Source organism: Ammospiza nelsoni, chromosome 1 (assembly GCF_027579445.1).
Source record: "Ammospiza nelsoni isolate bAmmNel1 chromosome 1, bAmmNel1.pri, whole genome shotgun sequence".
Lineage (NCBI taxonomy): Eukaryota > Metazoa > Chordata > Aves > Passeriformes > Passerellidae > Ammospiza > Ammospiza nelsoni.
Genome location: NC_080633.1, coordinates 120,996,619 through 121,013,613, shown reverse-complemented (window position 1 = coordinate 121,013,613; position 16,995 = coordinate 120,996,619). Strand labels below are relative to the sequence as shown.

The 16,995-nt window shown below is 41.7% G+C and overlaps 1 protein-coding gene across 1 annotated transcript in view; it reads left to right on the top strand.

Moving 5' to 3' along the window:
- Positions 1-793: 793 nt before the first annotated feature.
- NCOA2 (nuclear receptor coactivator 2) overlaps positions 794-16,995 on the top strand; it is a 188,696-nt gene continuing 172,494 nt past the window's right edge. The window contains exons 1-2 of the mRNA XM_059485882.1: positions 794-915; positions 10,496-10,565. The gene's annotated coding sequence lies outside the window, so the exon portion shown is untranslated. The remainder of the gene's footprint in view (positions 916-10,495; positions 10,566-16,995) is intronic.

Below are 16,995 nucleotides of genomic sequence, written 5' to 3'. Positions count from 1 at the left end.
ACAACTCGCCATTATCGAAACGTGTGAAAACGTAAAGCTTTTCTCGTAAGACAGAATTTCTGCATCACGGATTGCTTCTTGAACTAAAGGGCAATGTTTAACAATCGCCCTCCCGCCCTTAACAAATTTTAACTCATGTATTCACTCCTCCAATCTAGGGAAAGCCTGGATCTCAATCCCCTTGCTCCCATGAGTGAGATACAGCTGACACGATTTTCAGCATGCGTGTCTTTTTTTTTTTTTTTTTTCCGGAGGCAAAGAAAGGAAATAAGACTGTAAGACTGTATCCCCCCGCCTCGCTTCCCTGTTTTCGTGAATATGGGCCACTGAAAGCCGTAAGAGGGCTGCCTGCTCCGGTCCCGCCTGGGAGCGGGGCTCCTCCAAGGACGGACGGCGAAGGGCCACAGCCAAAGTCTCTCCCTCCGAGGGCGAAGGACTTTGTTTTTGCCTTCCCCTTTCTCGCCGGCTCGGGTGCCGAGGAGGAGGCTCCTGCGCAGGGCGGCGAGCGGGGCGCTGCCATTGTCCCTGCGGGCGGGGCGCCCAGCGGCCCCGCGCTCCGCCGGCGGCAGCGGCGAGGGGCGGTGGCGGCCCCCGGAGCGCGCCGCGCTGCCGCCCGCCCGGCCCGGCCTCCCCCCGCCCGCCCGCGGCCCGGCCCGGCCCGGCCGCTGCCGCCGTGCCCGGGGGCAGGGGGGAGTGACTTGTGCCTCCCCCTGCCTCCTCCCCGTCCAGCCCTCTTCTGGGTAGAAGGGGAGGAGGAGGAGGAGGAGGAGGGCGAGCGGTGGGAGGGTCTCCATTGAAATAAACAAGCAGGCAGTTATTAAAAAGGAACATGGCGGCCGCAGCCCCAGCTTCAGCTTCATCTTACAAAGCGAAGGTCAGCGCCGGCGGCAGCGGCGGGAGACGGCACTGACCCCGGTAACGGCTCCCGCACGGCCTCGGCGCGGCGGGGGTGTGCCCGGGCCCCCCGCGCCTGCCCGGCCGCCCCGTGTAGCGCCGGGGGGACGCCCGGGGCCGCGCCGGTGCGCGGAGGGGCGGCGTTGGCGGGCGGCACCGCGGCCGCGGCGAGGCGGCTTTCCCCGCGCCGGCGGCGGGGGGAGCGGGGCGGGGGCTGCGGCCCCTCGGTGGGGAGCGGAGGGACCGCGGGGCCGCCCCTTGCCGGGGCATCGTGCTCGCACCCCCGCGCCCGGCGGTGGGGGGTGGGAGCGCGGGGTTACTTCTCCGGGACGTCCCCGTGTTTGGGCGAGGGAAGGAGGGGGGGAGAGGGCACCCCACCCTGCCGGGCCGAGGGGGCCGGTTTCCTGCTCCCAGGCCAGGCGGAGGTCGGGTGCCGCCTCTCCGCGCCCCTGGCTGGGGGGGAAAGTGCGAGGAACCGGGAAGGCGAGGGGCTGATCTGGGGGTCACGGACTGCGCTGGCCGGGCTGCGGGAGGATGGGGCAGCGGTGTGCGATTTGGAAGGGACTGTTCAGGACGTTCCCCCTCACCCCCACCACGTAGCGATAGCGAAACTTGAGGGAGGGTCTCTCCCAGATGACAAAAGGGGTGATTTGGGGAGCAGAGCGACGCCGCCTCCCCTTCTCCGGCTGACAACGACTCGGTGCGCAGCGGCGCGGGCCGCTCCGCGCTCCGTCCGCGGGGCCGAGCCGGGCGCCCCCCTTCCCGCACCGGGCAGGGACCGACCGCGCCGCCCGGCGCCCTCTTTCCCCTTCCCCCTGCGCAGGGCGCCTCGCCGCCGCTCCGCGCTCTCAGGGGACGCGAGGGGAAGGAGGGGGCGAAGCGGGCAACTTCTCTAACTTTCTGCGCGGGGGTTCTGCCTGCCCGTGCGCGCCGCGCAGCGCCGGGCCGGGCCGAGCCGCGGGGGCGGGCGGCGAGGCGTCGCAGCTGCGTGCGAGCGCAGCCCGGGGCGCCCGGCCGCCGCCTCCCCGCGGCCCGGGGAGGGGTGGGGGCCCGGCCGCCGCAGTGCCGTGTGTCTGCGTGTGTGCGCGGGGCGGGGAGCGGCGGCAGGAGGAGGGGGAAGAGCAGAGCAGCCGGCCGGGCGCGGGGCCGGGGTCCCTGGGCGGGTGCCGCTCCGCTCCCTGCCGCTTCCCCGCAGCGGGCGGCGGCTGCAGGCGGGCCCTCCGCGGCGAGCGGAGCCCCACGCGTGAGGCGGGGGAGGGGTGCGGAGGTGCCGCCGCCTCCGCGGAGGGCGGGTGCGCGGCCCCTCCCCTGCTCCGCGGGGGGCGGTGTGTGCGCCGCCGCGGGCACCGCGCGGCTCCGAGGCTGCGGGCCCAGGCGTAACCGGAGCCGTGTCCCTCGCCTGCCTCGCTGCCCCTCGCTCCTTCGGCGCCGCTCGGGCCTGAGCGTTCCCTCCAGCTCGGGGACCGCGCTCAGCTCTTGCCGGAGAGGGGCATTCAGGCCGTGTAGTTTGTGGGAAACCTGCCCGAGAGCCTGGCAGAAAAAGGTGGGGGGGTTGGGAAATAAAAAAATGTAAAAAAAAGGCAAGAAGGTTGCTGGTAGTCACTGGGAAGTCGTGATATCTGTGTATCATGATATATACTTAGTTTGAGTTAGCCTGTATACTTCATTCTGAAATGTGTGTATGTGGGACACTATAAATATACTTGTAATTTAGCTTGGCGAGTCTCCTTGTGAAAGGAGAACAGCCTGCTTGTTCGATAATAATCAATTGTTGTAGTGTTTTTATATTTCTTTTTTTGTTGTTGTTGTTGTTTCAGAGTAGTAAGAAGCAGGTGAATAGGCTTTAGAACTCAACCCATAATGTTTAAGTATAATTTGAGCTAAGCATATAGTGTCTGCCTATGGCAGTTACAGCAGAGCTCTATTGCCACTGTAAATAAGTAAGCATTTAAGACTGCCAGTCTTTGTACTTAAAGCTTCTTTTTTTGTTTTTGTTCTGCCATTGTGGGTGAAGGCAGTCATTTGGGTTTTATCCCTTTGGGTTTTTTATGTACTGAACTATAAAAACAACCCTAGTCAGTTAATTTCCTGGCTCCATATAACCCAATGGCAGTGTTGGGCCACCTGGTGGGCTCCTCTCACGGGGGAATCCTCTGGCGTGGCCCAAAGGGAGGGAGCTGCCGGTCCACTGTGTTGGATGCTCTCTGAGAAATGCCCATGTTGTATATAATTTTTAATGTCATACCGAAACTATTACACCCCAAAGCGGAGATCTTGTTTGCTTAAACACAGTGGATGGAAACTGGTTGTTTTATCGCACTTGGTGTAGGTACTTGGTGCCTCCCACTTTTTTCCAGAAGACTTGTTTGTTTATGTCACCAGTGGTGTCACAGATAGGATATACCAGGTTTGCACATATTTCCATGTACAGACGTGTATGCAAGCACATATGGACAGTGATGCATTTGTGGTAACAGCTCTTTTGGGGACTGGACATAGAAGTTGACTCTGTTGTGTCATATGAGATAAGGAAAGTTGTGTATTGCCCCCAAAAGGTTAATCCATAAGTGTGAGAAGCTTAATGTTCATAGGAAATCTTGGTTATCTACAATCTTGAAGAAAATACTTTGTCATGGACTCAACCTTCAAGAATATTGAGTACAACTTTAAGAGGAAAGATTCATCTTTTTTCAACATCACACATTATTTTGAAGAATTGCTTTATTTTTAACATGTTTTTTTCTCTGTGGGCATTATGCAATAAATGCATGTCAAACGTGCTGCAATCACCTCATCTTTTTATAGTCACTGTACTCTTTTATTTCACATAAAACCTGAAGATTTCTCAACTTTGTATTTTCTCAGGCTTGTGGTCTTTACTAGGGAGAGAATCCATGTCTGATGTGGTTCTTCAGTATCTCTGCAATGTCTGAAGGCACTTCTTTACTAAGTGTGTAAATTCCTCATTGTGTGTACTGGTGGTGTCAGTGCTAAATTTGAAACTCAAGACATTTGAATACTTTATTGCCATCAAGAATGGTACTTTTGGGACCAGTTTAAATTTCTAAACTGGAATTGTGTTATTTGAGAGAGAAAATAAAGATTGTTTCAGGTGGAAACATTAGAAAATATAAGGGATTTATTCACATATAGTGTAGTGTATTGCATTAAACTGAGACTCTGAAGTAAAAATTAATTACTTAAGAATAATGTTTATGTTTCTGTAATGATTTAGGATGTGTAGCTTGCTCATTAGAATGCTGAAAGGCTCTGTGGAAAGAGGCATGTAAACTGTCTGTAGTGTTGGCATTCCCAACTTTTCCCTCCATCCCCCCAAAAACCAGTAAGAGCTAGCCCATCTGCAGGGAGCCCAGATTTTGGAGCAGGAAGAACAAAGTCAGTGAGCGAGCCAGCTGCTGCTACAATGCCCACTGTCTTCTGCTCCTTGCCTTTGTTGCTGATGTCACCGGTCTCATTGGCAAAATCTGGGCTTCTGCGCTCAGCTGGAGTTTCTCTAGCACCTGACACCAGAATTGCAGAGGCTTAAGAAGTCTAAGCCTTGAGGATGCTGTCAGTTCATCTGAAAGAAAAGACTAACCAAAGACTGCTACCAAATTTAAATGTAAACGTAACTCTCTTTGTCTGCTGAGCACTAATAGATTGTGCATTGGAGAAAGGGAACACTGAACTAAAACTGTTCTTGCCATGCTCAGTTCTTTGTACATTTGCTGTGGCTGGCCTCTCTAAACAATGCACATTGCATGCAAGTAAGTATATTTAACAAATTCCACACATTTCTTCAGTATTCTGATAGGCATTAAAATGCTCAATATTCATTTATGTCCATGTTTGGCTTTAGAGGTCAGAGGTTAAATGTGTTGTTACTGTATATACTCTGCTGTGTGACACAGCATTTTAAACTAAGAACATAGTAACATTGATAATTACTTTATAGAAGGCATATAACAGCATTCATTCATCCACCCATTTTCTACTGTTAGTTAACTTAGTTATAGACAGCTACTCTGGCAGGATCCCCTATTTTTATTTTTAAATGAGGTGAAGTTCACTGCAGTGCTTTATTTTTGTTAGTTGTTAAAACATTCTTATACTTCTGGCAGCAGATAATGACAAATTCTTCAATGTAATGCTCGGAGCAAAGGAGGCGGAGAGGGAGAAACAGGGAGGGAGAGGAGGGGAAAAACCCTCCTGAGCATATGGAGACATCCAGAAAAAGATGTGCATCGTCAGCTGTGATTCCATTGTGTGCTTGCAGACAGGATCTGAGCTCTTCTTCTCTTGGGAATTTAAACCTTACAGAAGTATTCTTTGGCTTTTACCCGTCAGGATAATGGAGCTTAGATAACATATATTTAATGTATTTATTATAGATAATATTTTGATAATATTTTATGATTTCAGGGAATAAAATACAGTTTCCAGGACTCCTGCTCTGTGTTGGAATAGCATTTTAAACAGTCATATGTATTGCTGAAATGGTAACTTAGAGTACTAAGAATAATTTCTAATATTACATCAGTGGTTACATATTACAAAGGCATCTTACCAGTTCTACAGTTAGTAGTTTGTCAGCAGTATTTACATTATGCAAACACTCCCTATTTTAATGATTCAGTAGCTCAGCCTTTTCAAAACATACCAAGTAGAAATCTGACATGAAAAATGACAGGTTGCATAGTTTAATCAATTTAGGATACAGAATTAGAAAAAAAAAAGACAAAAAACCCAGGGTATTTTTTAGACAGTTTTAAGACAAAGCAATTTTGTCAGTGTTGTGAATATTCAGAAATAGCATTTATACGATGGAAAAATGAGTGGAAGAAATTAATTTTCTTTCATTCAGTCCTGAATTTACCTATTACCTAGAAGAGCCTTTCCTCTCCTGAGCATCTGGAATGCTTTTGCTGATTTTATACAATTATTTTGAGTTGATGAATAGTTTGAAAAATAGATCTTGAATGTGGTAGATTTGCTGCACTGTGTTTTGTAACTGTTTATGATTTTTCAATCTTTTTCTGTGGAAATTGCACGTTATTCAAATGAAAGACTAATGGAAATTTTATTTAAGAGTTTTATGGATATATAATGGAAACAATTCCTATGGAAAATGTATCGTCATCAAAGCGCTTGACATCTTGAAGTTTGAAATTAGTTCATTAATTTAAGTGTCTGAAGCTATACCGCAGCATATTAACAATATGCACATTTTTTTTCTCCTGCAGCTTCATCATTATGCTGTTCCAAGTCTTGCATTTCCTTAAATGGCTTCCATAACAATCTCCCATTAATACAGTTACTGACAGATATTTTTTTTCCTTTGCTCTCATTTTAGCAGTTACAACTGATAGTAAATCTCACTCTTTCTGTGAGTGTGCTCCCATTACTTAGATATTAAGGTGCTTCTTTGGAATGTGCATTTGTTTTTTGCAGCTAAGATGCAATGTCCCCAGTAAATCCTATTTACATTTTTCTCTTTGTTTATAAACTTCAAGAAGTTATTTTCTGTTTGGAAAGGAAAACTTGTATTTTGCTGGAATATTCCCCATTACATGAAAATCTTTATTGGATTAATGAAAGGGCAGAGAGTATAGGTGACAAATTAATTAAAATATCTACCGAATGTGTTGATTTGTCCATAAATATTAGGTAGTATGGATCACATGAGCTTCTATGAGGGGACATAGTGAGAACATATATCTGCTGTAGTGTTGACTGAGAGTTGCTATTTTGATGCTTTTTTAGTGAGCTTTGATGCTTTTTTAGTGAGCTGTGTAAGACATATTGTTGCTCTTGGGTAGGATTTATAGTGGGCATATCACAATTGGCTGCTTTATTGGCTGCCTCAGTGGAGAAGCCTGGGACTGAAGAATTGGTATGGAAAGTGAAAGAACATTTTGCTTGTTAAGTCAGAATTATTATAGAATTTTACTCTTACTCTGCCTATGCTGTAATTCATCTGTGTGTGAACAGATTCAGTTTTTCATTGCTGTCAGTATTGATCTCTAATGAGCCTGGCCCATGGATTTTGAAGAAAATCACTCCAATTAAAAACAATGCAGTTTGTCACCTATTTGTACCTCATGGATTATGTAGGAGATACTAAACTGCATTTTAAAATAAAACTTCTTGAGAAGAGAGGAAAGTCTGTGAATAAATTTGAGAGTGTATGCTGACACTTTTATTACACATATTTTTATGACCTTACAGATTCATCATATGTCTGTGCAATGCTATTAGAAATTAATAAAAAAAAAAAAAAAACAAAAAACCCAAAGCAGCCCAAACCCTATGAAAACCCACGGTCCTAAGTTTTAATACTTGTGAATCTGAGAGTTCAAGTATCATCTAGGCTACAGTGGAGATTATTTTTCTTAATTCTGTTTACACCATGCTTTGAGTTCACAAAGTAGCTTTTCAGCCCTTTCTCTTTACTCTTTCAAAATTATTGTCAGGGCTTGCTGACCAAGTACTTATATATTCTGAGAATACATGTGATTATTGTCAACTGGTTTCACTTGCTAGTCTCTCTCAGTTTTATACCTTGGTCTGCAGATACATGAACAATGTCCTCATCCTGTTCTATCAATTTTCTGAAATAGATTCTTTGTGGAGTAGTATTGAGTGTATAGAAATATATAAATTCCAGTTTTCAATTAAATTCTCAAGGAGAAAAGCTCTTCTTCCAGTCTACATCTTTGTATTTTTTCCAAAATTAAAATTTACAGCTAGAAATGTACTATTTTCTTTAAATGAGTCCAGAAGAGTTGTTGCTATTATCTGGGGTGCAAAAAAAAAAAAAAAAAAAACTTGTTGATACTTTACAGGCTATAAAATGTAGCTCTAATAGCATAGTTTAAAGGGTTTTTTATTTTAATTGCTTGCCAATTTTTGTTGGCATTTGCAGTGCAAACATACTTTTGCTTGTTTTGCTGGATTTTTTTTAAGTGTTACTTTGAAACAAAGATACTGAATTTTTCATGAGGCCTCAAAATATTTTTTGCTACAGTTCTCTGTGAAGCTAGTGATAACTGCATGATGGTGAGATCATTTGTGGCTCCTTTTCTTCTTAGTTTAGGAATGATGGAACCTGAAGACTGAATGTAGATGAGAAAAAGCCTCTCTAAGCTCACCAAGTTCATGCTCACTAAGCTTGCATGCTGTGGATGATCTCTTCCAAGTGTGTCTGAAAGTGGCAGTTCCCACTCTCTTTCAGTTTTAACTGTAGTTTGTAGCGTTGATGTTGTGTGTTTTGTTCACAATGGCGTTTTTGTGCACCACAGAGGTAAACACACCTTGGGTACCTGGAGTGGAGACCAGAAGGGAAAGAAATGACTGTGCACAAATGGAAAGTAAAGATGTAAAGTGTTCTCAAGTCAGAAGACAGTGTGTTGTTCTGTTCCATATCAGTTGTTTTTAGTTGAAGTTTTTTGGCCTTTAAAGCAGTTTTCTTTTATTCTTTGTGGGATGGAGGATTGGATGGTGGTGTTGGAAAATGGCAGGTGTGGCTGTGGTGCATTCCATTTTTATATTGTAGGTAATGTTGATAATTTGTGTATTATTTGAGGCAGTGATCTGCTCTTCATGTGGGCCTTTGTGCACCACTGTTAACAGAGTTATGCCACTGTGAGACCTGGCTTCTTGCAAGAGTAGTTCCCTTGAGTTCTGAGGGTCTTCCCAAGAAGCTCCTGATTCTTGTGGGTTGGGTGTAAATTTGCACAGGCATAGGTGGTAGTTGACTTGCTTCTTCTTCAGCCTCCAGAATGGGCTTGAGAAGGGAAGGCAAAGGACTAGCAGATCATTTTGTTGTCCATAACTTCACGTTCATCACTTCTTTTCTTCACTGACAGTCTAGTTTAGTTAGAGAAATGTACCAGAAATATACTAGTAATACATCTATTCAAATGCATGAGCCTGTCGCTAGTTGCTGTATAATTCAAGAGGTATTTTGGGAAGAGAGGTCTTGTTAGTCATGGTTTTGTGTTTTGAAGGTAGTGCTTCTACTGTGAAGCTATAATGCATTGTCTTTGTTTTCAGACAGTATTATTGTTAAGCGTTTTGTGAATAGAAAAATGAAAATCAGCAAAGCTTGTCTTTTCCAGTGGGCATTTGTGGAAACTACTGTAATGGTCAGGAGCCACATGATTTGTGTACAGACTCCTTGAGCAGCTGTATTGGAGGCCACAGAGACCAGGAGGTGGGATGCAAAAAATAGGGAGAACAGCAGGGGAATAAAAGTGAGCAGCCGCCTTAGTTGTAAAGAAAGAAAATGGTGGTAGAGTACTCATGCACTGGTGCCCAGCAGGTAAAAGACAGGAGATGAGTGGGAAATGTTTCCTGTTTACTGCTCCCTGGGGGAAGGGGTCTCCCCACTGTGGGCTGGGGCTGCAGTCCCCATGTGCTGCTGAGACTGTGGCTTCTCTTTGGTGTCTCTCTGAACTGCCAAAAGATCTAGTAGCTTACTTAACATTTTATTCCAAGACAAGATGGGTTTTTCCTGTCAACAAGGACCCACTCAAAGCCCTGAGTTTGTGATCCACAGAGCTTGTGTGCTTTTTGGACATTCCTGAGGAAATAATGTAGGCTTATCATCCGTGTGTATATTTTATATAAGAACACTTCTTTGTTAGTGGTGCCCTTAAATAGTCTGTTACTGTAGTGGTATCCTGTCTGTGACTGAAAGAACTTATGCAGAGTTTGTTTGAAGAAGGTTTTTGTAAGAAGGCAGAAATGGCAAAGAAAGAGGTTGATTCTAAATTCTGCTACTCTCGAGGCATTAGTGTATGGTGGGGTTTTTTGCTGATGACTCTTGTAGTGTACCTTTCATTTTATTTTTGTTCTCATTTGCTTTATGTTCTGCCTTTTTGTTTGTCAAAATAGGAAAGTAAAAAACTCATCTTTGGTGGTTTGCTTGGATACATTTGTCATAAAGTGCTCTTTGACCTACAAACAGAAATTCAGGTGTAATATTTGTGTGGGCAGTAGCACACTCCTTCTCCCTTGAAGGAATTATTTTGCTGTGCAATGTATAGCCTCTGTTCTATGGACTCTCCTGCTTTATGGGACTCCAAATGAGTGAAAGGCTTTCTGTTCACTGGTGCTTGTCACTTGGGTCAGGAGTATTGTAAGTGGAGGCTGAGAGAAGAAACACACTTCTGTACATGCAACTTATAATAATGGTTGAAAGAACACCAGTTTCTCCTTTTTAGAGATTTGAAACTAATGTGCTGTCAAATCAAGCAGTCAACCAAAAAAAGGAACCAAGCACTTTCAGAGTTCTCACAGATTCTTTAGTGAAAATAGAGGCTGTGTACTGTGTAAGTTAATGTAAACATTTTAGCTGCTATCACTGTGAATTTGCAGTCGGCAGCAGGTAGAAAGGAAGTTGTGTGACTGGAGTGATTGTGCAACTGGAAGGGGGTTGTAGTTATGTCTGGAAACACAGATAATGCTCCACAAAGTTTGCGTTTCCCTCGTTGTGTTTTGCTTAAAATGGCAATGTGCTAAACATCATATTTTTGTTCTTCTATGCCCATCTCCAAAAAAAAAGAGACTAATATTTTTCTCTCAAATTTGTTCCTAGCATACTTGAGATGTATCTGAGTAGTGCATACACAGCCCCTAGAAATCATTGTCTGCATCGCTGAGTCTTGGTGAGTTGTCTATATCCTATTGCATTTAATTGGATTGTGTTGCAGTTTTATCTTCTTCACTGGGGACTTTGATGTGAGATGTGTGAATTGATTGTGTGGATATGGCAGAACAAACCTTGGTTTTAAGTAACATGGGATATTGTACACTGAGTGGAAAGACTAACATTTTGGAAACTTTGAAAATGATGGTGAGACTGGTTGTGGAAGCAGAGGGTCCTTTGGTGCCACGACCAGGAATGGGACTTTCTCCTGAGAAAGGCTGAAGGGATCAACATGTGATATTCTTTCTTATTAGGTTTGTTTGATATTTTATACTGTAACTAAGAAATTGACATTTTTCAGATGTGCTGATTATGGTCTGTCTTATGGCAAAGGTTGATTATGAAATAATATAAGCTTTTCCATCCAACTCTGTGCACTAATAAATTACTTAAATTGAGGGTTGAAATTGGTATAATGACACTGATGACTTAAACTGCTTGTTGCTCAAGAATTACTGTCTTACGACTCCATCAGGCAGTGCTGTGCCTGTTTAACTCTGCTCTCAAGAAGGGATAATACCACTGAGAATTAGAAAAAGAGACCCCTGCGGATTGTTTAAATGCAGACTAATAATAGTTTGGTAGTGCAGTGAAAGAAAGTAGAATATAAATGCTGTGGTTTTATTTTAGGTATGTTTGATATATCAGTATATTCACTTGGTATAAATCTTTTACGACAAATACGCATTTGAGATTTTATGTGAGAACCTTTTCAGTGTACTCATGAATAAATGTTGTCTTTTAACACATAGAGTGACTTATTAAGGTCAGAAATATGTATTTTTGAGGCTTGCACACTAAATATAGAGGTGGGAAATGAGCCTGCTGAAAGAGTTTTTAGTTGTTTGGGGGATGACTGTTTATAAAATGCCAACCAAGTATGGGTAAAATTATGTAAGCTCACATCAAGTATCATTTCCTCTTTTGTTAATTATGTTCAGCAGTTTTTGAAAATTAACAATGCTTTTCATTAAACTTTACTCATTTTATAGCATCAGTGAATGATAAAACAGGTTAAGCAGTTTTCCAGTGCTTTTTTCTGTCTTTGCTCTTTTCAGTTCAGATAAAACACTCTGAAGTTCATTCTATTCAATGAAGTTCATAATTCTAGTTAATAATTTGTTTTTGTTTTATACTAACTTGAAAATTCTTAGCCACAGAGATGTTATTACTTATTTATACTTATTACTTACACCATATTAGTTATTATTTATTTACTTACCTGGACTGCATAATCATAAGGTACTTATGCAGGTCTTCTCAATAATGATCTGCTTTTGTAATCATTTAAGCAAATTGTTTAAAAAAATGCAAATACTCTAAAATATTGTTTTCCTAGTGAATAGCACTCAGAATGAGTTAGGTGTATGTAATAAAGAGAAGAATGTCGCTGCCAGGATTCTTTGTAGAGAACATGAAATTTTGTTGTCAGGTTGATCATATGTTTGTTTTCAGTTGTCTCAATTTCAATTTTCGATTAAAAAAAAGAATGCATTAGCGAAATATGAAAATAAAAAGCAATTTCCATATAATTACTTGGGTTTTTTTCCTAATTAATTTATATGGAGGGAAAAAAACAACCTGTCTTTTCCTTAGTGTTGCTACATTCTGCACCAGAACTATAGATTTGGTTGATACAGTGATAGAAAATAATCTGGTAACTTCACACATGCTGACCGAAACACAGTTTCTGTGTTTAATAAGTTCAAAACCTTTATTAAGAGCAAAAATTACATGAATATTTGTGTATGAAATCTATGGTGATGACATTTTAATAAACCACTTTAAAAAAATGGGTGTCATGAAAGGATATATAGGGCAAGGATGAAGCGGAGTGGTAGCTTTCACTCAGAAGATCCATTTGCTTTAAAATGTGTGGTTATCTCTGTGTTCCTATTATAGGCAGTTCAGCAGAAGTAGGTTCCATAAGCCAAAGAATAGTTTAAAATTTTGGTTCCATTGAATCCTTGGAAGTTTTTCTATGGAGTTTTGAGTGTCTAGGGCTTCAGACCTATTATTTGACATACTTGCATGTTCACCTTCTCTGTTGCAAGTTCAAAGAGCTGTAGCTGTTTATTTTAACCAGTATACCCATCTGAAATTATACTAGTGTTGGAAGGATACATCAGTTGGAGTCTCATTAAAGAAATCTGGGCCTTGGCTTTTGACTAGTGTTGCTTGTGGAATTATAAATGTTGGTTTTGACTGTATGTTGTGAGACTGCACCACGACTCTGACTGAAATTGTGCACATTCAGCTTGTTTGCCACTGTATCAAGTATTTTGGAAAATGAACCTACTAGTTAAAGCTTATTTGGTCTATTTTTCATGTTAGTTGAGGTAGTGGGTAGCAGCTGCTGTGTGCTCACAAAAAAGGGGATGCAATTAGAATGATGATAAGTTTAGACTTGCAAAAAACCCAAACACATACAAAATCTGTTTTAATTTCCAGTCTAAAAGTTACCAGTCAGAAAGCATTTTTTTATCTCTCTCTCCTTTTTTCATGAAGTGGTTTGCTTTGTAAGGAATATTTCTCAGCAAAAAGAACATAGATTAGAGAAATCTCAGTTTTCTGTCACTCTTGATCTGGAGAGTCTGTTTCCATCTAACTTTGTAGTGATTTCATTGTCGTTTGTGTTGTAGTTAGTGTCAAGTGTGATAGAAAATATTTGTGTGTCTTTTTATTCTGAGTTATAGTGCTTGTTGTTTACAGCTGTAGTAGATACAGAAAATTCTGACAAATGTCTCATTTTTGACTGTGTTCTCCTAATACATCTTTGTGTAAAGGGAATGCTGTCAGAAAATAAAGTGCAATGCTGAAAATAAAATTGCCTTATATCGAAACAAGTTTTTAGAGTTTACAAGTTTTACAAGCCTTGGGTATTAATTTAAGGATGCAAATGAGGAACTTTGAGTAGATTCCAACTATCAGACCTGAATAAGGCTAGCTTCTGTGAGCTTGTAAAGCAGGGCTGGAATGGTGCTTACCTAGAACCCTGGAGTCAGTTCAGAGCACCCTAATTCCCACAGAATCTGTGTTTCTGAAATAACTGAAATAAAATATTGGTATGTGTAGTCTTTAATGAATTTGGTCTTCTCTGTGAAGGATACTTAATCTATGTTGAATTGGTTTGTGATAAATAAAGGGAATGTGTTTTCATTGCTAGACCTCAAAACTGGGGAGTTGTCTTGCATGAAATGCGATAAGATTATTCTGTGTTCAGTAGTGACATTAGTTAACATGAATTGCCTGTGAAGATGCTTGTAAAAGTGGATGCTTGATTATGGTGCATTTAATGTAATCAGCGTTAAAATGGTACTCCTAATCTGAGAGTGAAGTTCTGTGTGGGTGGTACGATGAGAACTGAAGTATTAGGAAATGAGCATCTACTGAGATTTTACACAATTGCCCCCTAAAAGCTTTTTTCCCCTAAAATTGGAACTGGGAGTTTATGAAAAACATTATGTTGTGGAAAAGTTGAAATTTACACAAATGTAGTATATTGCATTTCTTTCCTTTAAATTTCATTAAAATCTAGAGTACTGTAGAGAGAAATCTTATGCTTGCAACTAGCAGAACTAGATTTGTTAGTAATGAAAATACTTTTAAAGTACTTTCATAGTTTTGAGGCCACAGTGTTCAAATTCATTCTAAAGGTGGATTAAACTATTCTTATATATGTAAAACTCATTAACTACTGTAAATGGATTTAAATGGAGTGCTCTGTCAGTGAACTTTTTACTGCATTGATGGAACCAAACTTAATATATATCCAGGACTGTTGAAAATGCTCATTCAATTGATTGAAGCTTGCCTTTTGTATGTAGTTATATCCTGGAAGATTATTTTGAACATTGCAGTTTCAGTGAGATAAATAAAAAATATTTAGGAAATGGGATTGCTAACTTGATTTTATTCACTTCTTAAATATTGGTTTTGACTTTGTAATGGACTTTGCTAAGATTTTTCATTTCTTACCTTGATAGGAACCTTTTTATATGGACAAAGTTATACTGTATTAGCATTAGCAGAAGAAATAGCTGTCATTATCATCTGTGGAAAATCAATGTATATTTTATATATAGATTGATGACATTGTATCACCACTATTGGAGCCTCAGAATTCTAGAGGGGTCAAGAACAGGACAACTGAGCACTTGCATCATCAAAGAAGATGAGATGCATTTACTTGGGCAGATTTTCCTCTGGGCCTGCCTTTAGTCCCTGAATTGGGAAGAGTGAAATATTTACATGGCTTGGCTCTTGACAGTAAATAGTATTAATTAAATACAGGGCTTGGAAATGGTACTGGTGTTTCAGATGAAGGCCAGTAGATTTTGCCTTGGCTTTCTGGAAATTGAATTCCAGTAGTCTGTTTATTTGACAGCATTAGAGTACAATGCTTTGCGGTTCACGGATATTTGTATATATTAAAGTGGGTGAATTTTTCTAATACCACAATGTGGGGATGTTAGGCTCAGAAGACTTATCTGCTGTAATGGTAAGGAAATGTGTAGATGATTATAATATAAAGTCTTGTACAATGTGTTTCTCTCTCATTAATTTGCTTTTATATTAACTGTACTGCCAAGAAATTACAGGTTTTCTTTTTAAAACAAACTTTTTGATGTTGAAAAAATCAGATGAAAGGTCCTAAATAAATCACAGAAGTTCAGTATTATGAAAATGATTTAGAAATATTGGTGAGTATTACAGTATCATTGTGCAGGGCTTTAACTATTCAAATATGTTACAGAAGCCTCCTCTAGTCATCTCACCACAACTGTAAAAAGGGTACTGGCACTCTTCTTTACACAGTATTTGTTACAGTATGTGTGTAAATGTGTTGCTAAAACTTTTTTTGCAACTGTGTCCATGATAAATGAAGAATATGCTCTGTTCTCCTATTCCAACATCTGTTTTTATGCTCTAGATTCTTGCCTTTTTTTCATTATCAGTACTTTTCTTCCTTCAGTAATCCCAAATCAATAAACTACAGCATTCTCTGTACACCAGACTCTGTATCTTTCAAAATGACAACAATAAGCAAACTAGGAATATTTAGAATTAGAATTGAGAAAAGAATTAGTTTTATAGTAGATATTACAATTTGGTTTTTCCTTGAGGGAAGCTGTAGTAGTGTCAGGAGGAATTAAAATGTTTCTATTGAGATTTTTTTCAGCGTGTTTTTCTTAGCTCGTATTTGAATGTTCTCACTTAAACTTTAAAACATTATCCTTATGAGTAACACATAGAATTGAAGATCCCTTTTTGCCTTGGATTCTTTTGTCCTTCAATCTCCAGTTGCCTATTTTACTGCTTTAAGAGAGTGAGACATCACCTACATTTCTCTCTTCTGGTTGTGAGCTTGAAACTACTGTGTGGTGACGCAGTTTATAATAGTATTTTAAAATGGGATAAAACCATCCACATTTCTCTAAAAGTAGGTGGCCAACACATGAAATTTCACTTGGGTTAATTTTTATGGCCTTTCAGTTTTCAGATGTGGTTTTTTGCTTGGCTTCTCTTCACAGATCCTGGTTAACTGTGTTTTTATTGCTTAGTCCTGCTGAACAGACTTGTGTAAAACTTTTTCTGTCTCGAGTTACAGTATGTAACTTCCAGAATGTATCCTGTGGTGGAATAGGGTTTATCTGCAGCTGATGGCACATAGAGCTTGATGCATGACTACTAATGTTTAAAATATTCCTTGTCCCTGTGATTTTAGTCTTTCCTTCCTCATGAGCTTACTCTTTTGTCAATATCCAAGTTCTAGGCTCTTGATCAGCTGTATTGGGTTTGCATGGCCAGGCTTTGGTAATGGATAGATTCTTTGAGAAGCTTCCTCCTTGTCCAGCAGTGAGTATGCTCAGGGAGTTACTGGCACTTCTGCCAGTAGCCCCTGGCAGTGCCAAAGACAGACCTGCTACTGGTCAAGGCTGGGCCAGTTCAGAGTAGTGGTAATGCCTCTGAGAAAACATTTCAGAAGAGGAAAAAGAAATCCTTGAATCCTTATGCAGTTGTAATTGTGGACAGAGAAGAGCAACGTGGGAATGTGTGAGAGGAACAAGTGTGCAGACAGGAAGGTCAGTGCAGAATGAGGAGCAGAAGGTGCTCCAGGCACCAGAGCTGTGATCCCTCTGCAGCCCATGATGGCCATGGTGAAGCAGCTGTGCCCCTGCAGCCCATGGAGATCAATGGGGATGCAGGGATTTGCCTGCAGCCTGTGGAGGAGCCCCACACTGGAGCAGGGGGTGCCTGAGAGGAGACTGTGACCCTGTGGGAGGCCCATGCTGGAGCAGGGTCCTGACAGGGACTTGAAAACCTATGGAGAGAGGAGCCCATGCTAGAGCAGGTTTTTGGTAGGACTTGTGATCTTGTGGAGGACC